Source organism: Thamnophis sirtalis, unplaced genomic scaffold (genome assembly GCF_051295495.1).
Source record: "Thamnophis sirtalis isolate CommonGarterSnake01/CBP01778 unplaced genomic scaffold, rThaSir2_p1.2 scaffold_7, whole genome shotgun sequence".
In the NCBI taxonomy this organism is placed as follows: domain Eukaryota; kingdom Metazoa; phylum Chordata; class Lepidosauria; order Squamata; family Natricidae; genus Thamnophis; species Thamnophis sirtalis.
This window is the reverse complement of record NW_028261387.1, coordinates 51,120,866-51,133,816: the sequence shown is the minus strand read 5'-3', so window position 1 is coordinate 51,133,816 and position 12,951 is coordinate 51,120,866. Positions and strand designations below refer to the sequence as shown.

At 38.4% G+C, this 12,951-nt stretch overlaps 1 protein-coding gene across 6 annotated transcripts in view; it reads right to left on the bottom strand.

Moving 5' to 3' along the window:
* Window positions 1–7,532, bottom strand: part of SOX13 (SRY-box transcription factor 13) — a 64,829-nt gene extending 57,297 nt beyond the window's left edge. For 5 of the 6 annotated variants that reach the window (XM_014076248.2, XM_014076246.2, XM_014076250.2 and 2 more), the window contains exon 1: window positions 7,441–7,514. The gene's annotated coding sequence lies outside the window, so the exon portion shown is untranslated. Of the gene's footprint in view, window positions 1–7,440 lie in introns of all 6 variants that reach the window. The other variant, XM_087720006.1, reaches the window with a different exon arrangement.
* Window positions 7,533–12,951: the final 5,419 nt, after the last annotated feature.

Genomic DNA, 12,951 nt, shown 5'->3' with positions numbered 1-12,951 from the left:
GCTGTTGAAATAATCAAACTTATTTCATAGCTTTGGATTCATGATATAAATATGAGAGAAAGAAATGTAAACTAACAAAGTTAAGCAGCAAGCACTAGACATTTCAGCTCCCGTGTACTTGCTCTGTCTGCAGCTTACTCGAGTAGATCATTATTTACATTATGTTTCTAACACACACAAACAAGTATTTTCCATGCATAGCTGCAAGGTCGGATTTGTAAGAGTGTTGTCACATGTATGCCATACATATGCACAACAAAAATGTTTGCCACTATATAACATAGTTTGTCTTCATGCTTTCACACTAGATGTAAAAGCTCTCAAAATATACTACTACAAAACATTGTCTCATTAACCCACCAAAGACTGCAATTAGCGAGAAGGGAACAGTTGGTTAAACAGCCAAGTTTTATGCTAGGACGGTTTGCATTGCATCTGTAAGTGGGCTACACACATCTGGTCACAGGCGAATACAATTTTAGCAAAGGATAGTCTGAAATAAGTGACAATTTATTGTAGTGTCAATTGCACAAGAATCCAAAGAATTCCTATCAGCCTGCTCAAAAATCTCCACACATTTTTTTTTAAGAATAGCTCTCTCTTTCCAATCCCATCTTCCAGTCTATCTGCAAAAGTTCCCTTGGTAGAGTCTAAGAAAGGTTTTCCATGTGGCATGAATGGATATCCTACAAGAAATCTGAATTCTACTGTGAAAACACTGAAGTCACATATGAATAACCAAACTGGAAAAAAGAGGCAAAATCTTGGAGGAGGAGAAGGCAGAAACTGTATCCCTGTCCTTTCTTTTACAAACCTGCTCTTTTTATTAGCACTTCCTCTAACTAACCCATCAGACTCTTTCCAAAGTCTCTGATCAGATTCAACCACTTAAATGTAGATGGGAATCCATGTACCTAATTTCTAATCCCTGTTATTCTCACAGATGCTTAACTTGCTTAACTTGGGTAATGAATTAACTCATTTCATTGATACATAACTACATTAAACCATGGACTACTGAGCTTATAGTAAACCACAAAATCAACTAACTTATCTGAATATGCTATGCATATACAATTTCTAGGGCTTTTAACTATCCCATGTAAAGATTCAATGTGAATTTAGGCATATAGGATTTTATTTTCTTCTAATTTATTTTAATATTGACAGCTTTTGTTTATGCTAATAAAAACTTGTATTTATGGCAAAATTTTGCTGTTTGCTGTGACAATGCAACACTAGGTTAAGTTCTGACAGGTATCTGAGAAAACTATAAAGCAAGACAAAATGCAGCTAAGAGAAACAATAAAACCTGCTTCAATAAATGTGATTTATTAACACAGGTGGGAGTGGGGGGGTGTTCTCAACCTTGGCAACTTTAAGGTGTGTGAACTTCAACTCCAAGAACTCCCTTGCTGGATGTAGAATTCTGGAAACTGAAATCCACTTATCTTAAAGTAGCCAAGATTTGGAAACACCATATATAACCTATCATATCTTCCAAATATACTGAATTTCAATCCCGATTCTCTCCATGTACATGCCATGTGAACTAGGGATGGTGCAAACTGTAATCCAATGTCTATCTAAAGGAAATTTGAATGGAGAACCTGTGTTAAACAATGGCAGCAAAACTCATTCAGTATTTTCTAGTGCTGCAGCAGAGAGATGGTTCGATGTTGTTGCACTACCAATCTCAACATTTCTTTTCACTATGTTAGCTGGGACCTCTGGGAGTTATAGTTCAATTACTTTGGAAGGTCATAGATTTTCCATCCCTGACCTAGCCTATGTTAAGCCATAACTGACCTATATAATTTCTGGAATTTGGCTTACATTAATTAACTAATGAGATTGCAAAATAAAATGTAATGACATTTCTGCTTTTTCACAACACAGAAGCAATATTAAAATACTAAATGGTACATTTTTCAACCATAACCCCCGTTCCCTAGAAATCTATTTTTGACTGTCATTTCCCATAATGAAGCTATCATTCCAGTTAAAATCATCACACATATTCAACATAATTCAATATACTCAAGTTGCTTATGCCGATTGTTTAAAAATTCATGTAGGATTTTTTTCTCTTTTCAGTGAAACTATAATTTAAGCATGAAAGAGTGATATAAAGTGTGGGGGCATAAATTACACATAATACATGTACAGTACCACAAACAACTGTCAATACAGTGTTCTACCTAAAATGTAATGGTACACAAAGATTATTTTGGTATTCACATTGCTTGTTGTTTACTCCACACTTTATATCAGAGGGCTCATTTTCACAATATAGGTGTCCCCAGAGAAGTACTGATGATGTTACCTAGTTTAGTAATAAAACGTCTGCAAGAAAGCCAGTAAGCTCAGACAGCACCAAGGACCAGGCAGTACAAAGTACATCAGAGAAGCAGTGGTTGTACAGAGTGATTATAATATGAAACTTTAGTTCCTCAGGTAAACTGCTCTAATAGCTCTTGCTGATACATTTATTTCGTTTATATATTGTATGCTTCAAACTTGCAAGCCATTCCATAGCCCATGTCCATAGCAAGCATTTTGAGGAATACAGCAGATTACAGTTGCCATCAGGAACAACTGTGTTAATGCTTCCATTGATTTGAATGACAGCCCAGAAAATGCTCACTGACTTTCTCAAGAGGACAATAATATATGACTCTGCACATAAACTATGCTTCTTATAAACAGAACACCCTGTTTAGAAGTATGTAGACCTTATGTGTGAGAATGCCAATGTTCTAGGAGCAGAATTATTTTAAAAAGTGATTGCAAGGGAGCTAATCTGATGGGCAGTGGCCAATGATGACACCAGAACCCAGCCACAATTTACAAACAATCTTTTTAAATCTATAAAACAATATAAAACATAAACACAAAAAGGAGAAACCGGTGCTCTGGAAAAACAACCAGTCCTCATTCAGTACATAACAGCAATACATAATCTCATTCCAAATCTCTTAACAAACAACAATGCCTTGACTGGAAGACTGAGCAACCATTAATACAGTTTTCTTTACATGTTGCTTTTCGTTTTTGGAGAGAAACACACACACCCTCTCTCCACAATCTGTATGACAAGAATTGGTTCTTTCCAATGACTATCGGACTCTCTGCCTACCCAAATCTTCATTCTGACTGAAGAAATTATTTGGAGGAATAACAAAATGTCTCAGTTTTAATAAACTTTGGTCTGGTTCTCATGATTTAACCTTTTAAGATACTTTTGGCTTGGATGATTGAATCTTTTACAAGATACATTGACACAGCTGATTTCCAGGTATGGCTCAGGTGTGTGCGAGACTCATGATGTGGAGCCCTGGTAGAGTTTGTTTAGTAGTGCTGCCGAACAGCAGTTCTCTTCAATTAAATCAGAAGTGATGTTACATTCCCATAATGATGTCACATCAGAGGCAATTAAATGGGCCCATATTTTTAAGTGGACATAAAGACAGATTTAAGCAGCCAACCTTTTCAAGATGTTGGGGCTCTGGCAGCTGCCCATAAAAGTCAAGTGTCAAGATTGACTCCACAACAGTGCCTCAGGAAGAGATTTCACAATTTAGATGCCACAACTGGAAAGAGTCTCTTCTGCTCCCTAAGGACAGAATGAGATGTCACAAGTGACAATAAGTGGGTAGTAGTTAACTCCCAGAATAATGGTATCACATTACACACTGAATATTTCTAGATGCCATAGTGGTGAAAGGAGGACAATATGCGAGGCAGCTGTCTTTGTTGACAAACATGCGTCAGTTGTGCAAACTGCTTTTCTTCACAGAAGCAGGGATTCCCTGTACATGTTTACTTCAAGAGAAGAGTTAGGAAGACCTTGCATTTTCAATACTCAAATGAAGAACTTTACAAAATAACAACAAATAAATCTGAACCTTATTTTCTCCACATGGTTAATACTGTAAAATGCCTGAAGCCTGCAAAAACCCGTATTTATTGCCAAATAAATGGTTTTCTTTGTCCTAAGCGAAACAAAATTTGCTTGTTAGAAGTGTGTTATTTGACTCTAGCTGCGCAGACCTGACAAGCAACAAAAGTGTTAATAGCAAAAAATGATATTCTAATAAATAAAATTATAATAATTCTTGCAGAAAGCAAAGACTAAATTCAAAAGGTTGCTATGCAATCTTAGGTTAGGTTTGGGATTTAGGAAGCAGCATATACGCCAGGTACTTTTTGTCTCACTTCCAGATCAACCATGCTAATTCTGTGGGGCACAAACATTAATGGCAGGTCCAAAGCCTCAAATCCACCCATTTTAATTTTTCTGTAGTGATGCAGAAAATATTTTTACTAGCAAAACAATAAAAGCAAAGAGATCCTAGCCTGAGATTTTGGAAACTATTAAACTAAGGAAAATTTGAAGTGAATTCAAACATGATGTTGAGGAAGGTCTCAATTTGCTATGCTTATCCTAAGAATTGGCAGATAAAGCTGCCCAAGATGAACTACAAGGTTCACTCACCTTTATGGTGCGATCCCGAAAACGAGCTAACTCAGCACCTGAGTAAAGTATATTGTACAACATTAAAAGCCATGTTTGGAACATTAATATTCTGAGATGCACACTTGAAATATTAGGAATGGTATCAAACAAGTCTCTGCTCTATGCTTCGAAGGATACTATGGATTTCTCCTTCCAGGGGCAATCAATTATTTTGGTTAGATTTATATTCTAGGTTTTTTTTTTACAGGAACTCAAGTTGTATATAGCATTCCCTATTCCAAATATTCTTCACAAGAACCCTGGGAAGTAGGTTGAACTGAGAGAGAACTACTGCCCAGAGTTACCTAGAAATCTCCATGGCTGAGGCTAGATATTCTGGTCCTAATCCAACATTTTAACCACTACATCACACTGGTTCATGCCACTCCAGTGGGTTCTCCCGAACTATGAACAGCTTTTCCAGGGATTTTATACCAAAAAGCTTTGACATGTACAAAATTCCTATGTATCTCATCATATATATATATATATATATATATATATGTATGTATGTATGTATGTATGTATGTATGTATGTATGTATGTATGTATGTATGTATATATATATATATATATATATATATATATATATATATATATATATATATATATATATATATATATATATATATATATATAAAATAAGGTGTGTTGAAAATGCCCTTTCAAGTTTATTATTCCATATAACAGGTTTGTGTCTTAAATGAGTATGTGTATTCTTCCTTTGAACTTTGCAATTATTGACCATCCAATTCTACAAACTGCTACCTGAGTACACTAACAAAATGGAACAAACTCCAACACATGCCCAGCTGCCCCAGAGATTGGACCCAACCTGGAGCAATGGAGCAATAGTTATCATGTCCATCAGTTTGTCTCTTGTACAGAGCACACTTGAATGCCCCTCCATCTTACAGGTTTTATTCATTCGCATGAGTCATGGTGCTACTTAGGTCTAAAATAATAAACAAAGGCACAGTCCATCTACCCAGAATAAACTGGGATTTTGTTGCATTGCACGCCACTGTTTATTCTGCTATACCTAACTAATTTTATAGGATTAGACCTTCAGTACTTTAATTATACAAGTCCTGAAAATAATATCTTTTAGGCAGAAAAGGGAAGAGAAAATTGGGACATAGATGATTATCAAAATTTCTGTAACTTCAGCCAAAATACTGTGGCTGCATTAGTGCTCGGTGACAAATGTTATTCACTTATTGTAAAACTGATTCTAAATACTATCTGACACTACCCAAAAATAGAACAGACAAAACAGGATTACTTTTATTTATCATACAACAATGAAATGTTTATGGTTTTGTGTCCTACATCTCCCTTAGAAATGCACATCATGTATAAGATTTCTTGCACTCTTATCCCATACATTCAAATGAAAGACCCTGAAATTACTGGGATAAAATAATACTGCAACTAAACTAAAGTGGAGTAAAGGGCAAGAGCCAAAACTGACAGAACAGTCTCCAAAATATAAGAGCTGAAACTCTGTGTGATTTAGAAAGAGCTTGATGATCCTACAAATAAACATTTGCTGGGTGCAATCTTGTATGGAATGACACCTCCTTCAATAAAGCAAGTTTTTCTTTTCTTAAAAAAAAAATCCAGACTTAGGTTACAGTTGGATCTTCTCCCCTTTGTAAACTGAGAAATAACCTCTTGGCAGGCTGCTTATTTTATAACATGCTTGCTGACCTCTGTTGGTGCCTACAACTGCAAGAGCATCACCCTGCCTCTCCCCCATTGACTATGAAATCATTGTATTACAGAACCCCACAGACTGGCTGGCGAGACAGTGCCCCTAGTCAGTTATAAATATGCCGTTTTGTTTTGGTCAGAAGATGGGGAGGAGGTGGACAGGAAATGGGAAGAAGAGAAAGTAGCTCTGAATCTCCTTTAAAAGTCTCCCCTCCGTCTCTTCGATTAAGAACTCTGCCTAAAAAGGAAGGTCTGGGCAAGAAGCAGTCTGATATAGCTCCTTGCTCATACAGAAAGTCGCACAAATTTAAAAAGAAAAAACACGGGGAACGATGGAGAAAACCGGATAATGTGTATTTATTTTATTTAGGGCGTGAGCGAATAAGACACAATTACGACCCTTCATCTTCCGGGAGATACTCGGGAGCAAACGGGACCCCTTTTTGCAAATGCCTATTTTGAACTGGAGCCCCACTTTTGAATTCACAAAACACCTTTCTCAGGAGCCGCTTCCCTGCCGTCCCGATGAAATCAGAATATTGCAAAACGGGGCAGAGTGAGTGAGCTGGGCAATATACAGAAGAGGTTAACCAACCTTTTGATTCTCGTGGGGCATTTTTTATAGACGGCGATCTGTACACTGCAAGAAGGGAATCAATGATTCCCTTCACTAGTGTGTTGTTCATTTACAGTACAAATGCGGGTTCGCGCGCGCGCGCGCGCATACACACACACACATCCATAAACAGAGTAAATAGCCAGCGAACAGAGATCCGTCTATGGAGTTTGCAAACCGAGAGTGCAGGAACTGTTAACCCAAACATCCTTCCCAAATTCGGTTTCCAGTTGAAGAGCTCTTTTTCTCCACCGGCAGAGTTCACGTGTCTTGAGAAGGACGGAAAATAAAAATCGAAATCCGCGCAACAGAGCAAGCCGGGGCGCGCGCGTGTCTGCGCTCTCTTGCCAAACAAAAAACATCCCACCAGCTACAAGTTTACTCGGCGGCACCTCAGGTCGCTGGGGCATTTCACGGGGCGTCCATTAACACACCAGTGGCCTCAGCTTGAGCCCGGAAGGCAGGTCAATTTCACCCAGAGTTAGAATTAGCGAACAGCGGGAAGGAGGCACCAAGAGCCCAAAGGGAGACGCTCCGCTACTGTTTGCCTAAGCAAGAGGTTTGGAAAGACCCGGCCGGCGGCACTTACTAAATTGCTTCGCGGGACTCGGCGCGGCTTCCTCCGGCAGCGAGCTGCTTCTTCTGTCGGGCTCGGGCTGTTGTCTTCCAATCCGCCCCGCCCCAGGGGCAGGCCAGACCCGGTTTTCCCTCCCTCCCTTCCTCTTTTTCTCTGTATACAAGAGGCGGACGCTTAGTCGGTGCGATCGCACGCGGCGGCGTTGCAGGCTTCCAGAGGAGGGGAGGGGAAACGAGAAGAACCCTCCTCCGGCCGGCCGTCCATGCCGTTTCCAAGGAACACGCTTCTCCCTCCCGTTCGCTCACTCGCCCGCAGCCCGCTTCCATTGCTCGTTTGCCTCAAAAGAGGTAGTAGCTTAGGATCCCGGTTCCAGATTTTAGCTTTGGACCTGTTTCCTACCGCACCTTCCTCTTCTGAGCTTTGAGAGTGGCTGAATTCAACATTGCCCCAGTGCACAGCTAACCTTGGTTTCTGGATTACGCTATGGTGGCTGGATTCACACGTCCATACTTAGCCGGGAACACGATAGGGAGCTGAAGCCAGATATTTCCCCATGTTGCCCCGCAGATTTCATTCCACCCAACTTTGTGTGTCTTATTTCTGCAATTCTGAAGGAATAGCCTCGTCTAGAAATGTGTTGTGTTTATTAGGAGTCCAAGTTAAAGCAGTTTTGTGAATGGAGCCCATCCCAATGTAGGAAGAAACACAAGTTTTTTTTTAATTATTACAGCAGTCTTAGGCAACTCAAACACACAAACAGTTTTAGTCAGTTATTTTATATAGCTCCCTATTTCAGACAAGTGGGCAGCAAACAGTCATAAAACAAATACAATTGTAATACAATACAAAAATAAATATATAGGGACCTATACTAGCCAATTCTGCCTAGTATAGGTCCCTCTTCCTGAAATTAACTCCTAAAACTGTATAGTATCTATTTGTCAATAATCAAACTTTTGCTAGATCCTTACCATTTTGGTAAAATTTGGAGGATGTCCACAGTAAATTATCCATCTCTTGGGGAAAGGAAACTGGCATGAAATTGGGACTCTACATTTAAAGGACATTACTGTTGAAGCTGCTGCTATTAATATGGTTAATATTAATAGCAGCAGCTCTCTCATGGTTAAAATGGGAAAGTGTTTACACTTTAAAAATAAAATAGTGTCACTACACTGTTTGGTGCTGTTACCATGATGTTCAGTTATCAGTTTGGGATTCCAAGAGAGTACAGTTGTATAATGATTTTGCAACAAAAGATGGAGAGGTAAAGTGAATCCTCAGCTACATTATGATTTGCCATCTAAATAGCAGTTTTCAACTTGTCACTAGAATTTCAAATTAGCATATAAATCTTTCTACCATATTCTGTGTAACTCATTATTCTAGGCTGAGTTCAAAATAAGAATCTAATCTACAGCTTTATTCTTTATTTCCTGTATGAAAATAATGTTTTAAAAGTATAGATCTTGATTTTTAAAAAAATTGGGAAAACCTTTAGAATATAACACTAGAACACAGATGTCAAACTCAATCACGTCATGTGATGTATCATGACATTTTTTTGCCTTTGCAGAGCCGGATTGGGTGTGGCTTGTATGTGACGCATCGGTCCTGCAAGCCGCCAGTTTGACACCCTTGCTTTAGAATGACTGAACCCTCTGTAGCCTTTGACCTGGATACATCAAGAATAAGGATGCAGCAGGGAAGGAGTTTCTATTAGAATTTACTGTCAAAATTATAATTTCCTGATTTGCCCTTAAGATATAATTTTCAAATATACTGTATTTTGAATGAAAAGTCTTTGATTTGCATATAAATTGAATAAAAATACTGTACAAATCATTTATTGAAGAAGTTATTTGTAGCAAGGAATGTAAAAAGTGTTCTGCCCCATCATATTGACCAGCCTACTTGAGAACTAGATGCCAGAATTCAGATAATGTTAATTCTTTAATTCTCTTTCAAAGTCTTGTAAATAGTATCATGCCCTCTATCCACAACTAAGGCCAACTGCATAGGTCTTAATTTAAAGAATGTTTATCTTTTAAAGAAATTGTTATAAATATAGCAAAGTATATGGCTAACAACTCACTTGATTGAGCAGTTTTTTATTCTTTAATTTTTCATTTCAGGGCACTTTTCTGTATTGTTTCTTCTCAAGCAACTATGTTATCTAAATCCTTTAAAACACTCTTGTTCCCAATGTCTGCTAGTGAGGAATTTGAATTTCCAGGTAGCTTTTTAGCACAGCTGTTGCCATTGGAAAATAAACTACAATTTTAAGGTGATAGGACATGATGCTATCAGTAAGCATGCAATATCAGTAAGCATGCAGTCCAGGAGAATTCACTTGTAAGATGGTTGAGCTTTTCTTCAGAAATTTCTAAGAAAGCTAATAATTACAGAAGCAATTTCAGATATGTTCGGAGGATTTTCTTATTCTTGTGTTTCCAAGTGGATGCTGAAACACTCAACCAGAAACCTCCTAGAGACTAGCAGTGTTTCCCATCATAGGGAAAAAAAATCAAAGTACACAGCTGTCCGTTTGCTGTGATAAATCAACATCATTGGATAAAGCATGGTTCCATATGTGCAACTATTAAAAGTTACATAAGAGAGTCATAAGTTAAGTCCATATGTATGTGATTAAACTATATGCATATATTCCTTTTAAGGAGGATTTTTCTGATGCAATATAAATACATGTTGTAATCAACTGACCAGCTGCCTGCTCTTGGATCTGGATAGGAGGCACCAGCTGAATTTTCCTATAACTAGCCCTAGAAAGAGGGGAAATTTTATCTCTCATCCTGTCTCTAGAAGCTGGAGGGTGGGGCTATTTCCCAATTCTCAGGGGACTTCATGACTGAGCTGGAAATTGTTCATATTTTCATAATCTTAGTCCAACAATACTCTGACTCTCATTAACCATTAAAGCTGCAACACTGCTTAATTCACATATAATATCAAGATGTATTATACCTTTCTCACCTTATTAATTTGCGATTTTAGATGAAACAAAAACAGATAAATTCTCAATTCAAAGAGAAATGGGAAGACCATGATAAAATTTAAGTTTATAAATATCAAACTTATCAATATTTAATAGCTATTGTATATATAAAATTATCTTGTTTGTATATTCATGCTCTAAAATTTAATGACAGGAAAGAAATGAAAAAATGAGGAATTTAAAGCTATTTACCACTGCATGGAGTTTATGAAAACTGCAAGGATTCCTATGTATCTCCTATGGGTACCCAGGCTGTTTTGTGTACCTATGGATTACCATAATTTCCTTACTTTTCTCTCACAGCAAAAAAGAAAAATCACTATATTTTCACTAGCAGTGCCAAAAATTCACAATTATTTTTCTCTTATGCATCAATAGTTTCTTTCACTGTGAGAAACAGAGAGGTCCTTTTCTGCAAAGGAATGTGCACAGGGAAGGGTGAGAAAGCAATGTGGTTTTTTTTTCTTTGAATGAAATTGGATGAAGGAATCTTAGGGAGGGTGGGCATTAAAAGTTTCAGCAATGTGTTCTCTGCCTGGCTGCTGGGCGGGCATGGCCATGGTGGGCGTGGCCATGTCAGCCTCCTGCACCATGGCGGGGGGGGGGGGCACAGTTTTCACCTTCCTCAGGCTCTGGAGGCTTTCCTTAAGCCTCTGGGAGGGTGAAAACTGCTTCCCCCAGACTCCAAGCCCATTTCTGGTCCTACTCTGGAACTTTTGGGAGGCCCATTTTCCCCCTCCTCAAGCCTTTGCGTGGGTCCTGCACTTACCTCGCATCCAAAACTGGCCACATGGAGATTCCTGGGGGGGGAGGGGTGTGTGGGGCCAGCCAGGGGTTGGATTTGGAGGTTCTCCAAACTGGCCATAATGTTAGCTACAGGTTCTCCCGAACATGGGCGAACCCATAGCAGCCCACCCCGATCTTAAGTGTTACACTGATAGATGTGGCCACACAAGACCAATCTCAGCAGCCGATAGGGGTATGTTCCTCATACTCCATTTTAAGAGGAGGCCACAAAAAAGCAAAATTTCTTCTGTTTATGAGTCATAGAGAATTTTCATGGAATGGGAAATCTGCTCATAGATATATAGAAAAATCTTAGGATTTCTTTTAAATTCTATAGCTTCTTCTAAAATTGAGCTAACACACCAGTATTTGTAGGAACTTGAATAGATAGCCACCAGGAACCCAGGGCTATGGGCTAGGTTAGGAAGCTTTTTTTTTTTTAAAGTAAAAACCATCCTGAAAGAAGGCAGTGACAAGCTACTTCTGTACTGTTTTTCCAGAAAATGACATCAAATGGGTCTACAAATTCACAAGGGGAAGTTTACATCAAAGGAGATTTCACTTCTTTTAGGATATGTCAGTAGAATTAATGTGGTGCAAGTGAAATATGATTGAACCAGTTCAGATTTGGCCAATATTTCAAAAAGCGCTGTTGTAGTCCAGTTTTGCAGTAGAGAAAAATTGTGGCAAACTAATGATGGCATACATCAATTTCATTAGAAGCTTTTTACTGTTTTAGCCCAGTATTGTTAATCTGAGGGGCAGTCCTCTGTCACACAATCACTTACTTGATATTTTACCATTTAGCTAAAGATAATTGGAATTGAACCTGGGAGCTTTGGCATTTAAAGCATGTGCTCCAGTACTGAGAGGTAGCATAGAATGTTAAGAACATCCCTTGCTCAAGGTTTTTATTTTGGTTAAATACTCAGTCATATATTATGCAAAATCAGATAAATACAGCTATTATTGAAATTGAAATTACCATAAGCAGTTCAGAATATAGTAGCAAAAATATGTAAGTTAAAGTCATTAGCTTTAATTAGAATTATTTACACACCTTTCTCTTAATTTGATTGGAAGGCTTTGACCAATAATTAATGGTGCCTAAATAATTTACAAAGCTCATGTGTGTATACTTGTGCATATTCCAATGCAGAGAAAAAGCTCTTTTTTATGTCATTTCTCACTTCTTTCTAACTTTAGTATCAAGTAAAAGAAAAAGGGAAGAAGGGAAAATATGTGAAAGAAATTACCAAGGACGCATGTGTGCTTAATACTTTCTCCAGGATGAAAATATCCTGGCATTTTGGGCCAGAAGCCACAGAGACATTGTCCAAATGGCTTTGATCCATGTTATTCTCACCTTTGAGAAGCTGCCCCAGTCAGAATGTGTGTGGTGGAGATTTCCTAAAAAATGCCCAGGCCAGAGACATAGCCATGGGAGACTGGCCCCAGGAGGTCAAAGGCGGCTGATTGCTTTGTTGTGAGATTGCCCATCAAAGCCCTTTATCTCATCCTTCTAACTCTCCTACTCATTCTTTGGCCTTTTTGTAAGGGAACATTGTTAAAATGTCCCTTTTAACAGGCTTTAAAAAAACTATCCCCACTGGTTTCTCCTAAGTAAGAAATAAAAGGAAAGGGGAGCAAAGAGCAGAGGAGGGGCACACCCATAAGGAAAGAAACAACTGGACAATTAAAAAAAGAAAGGGGGCCCAGAG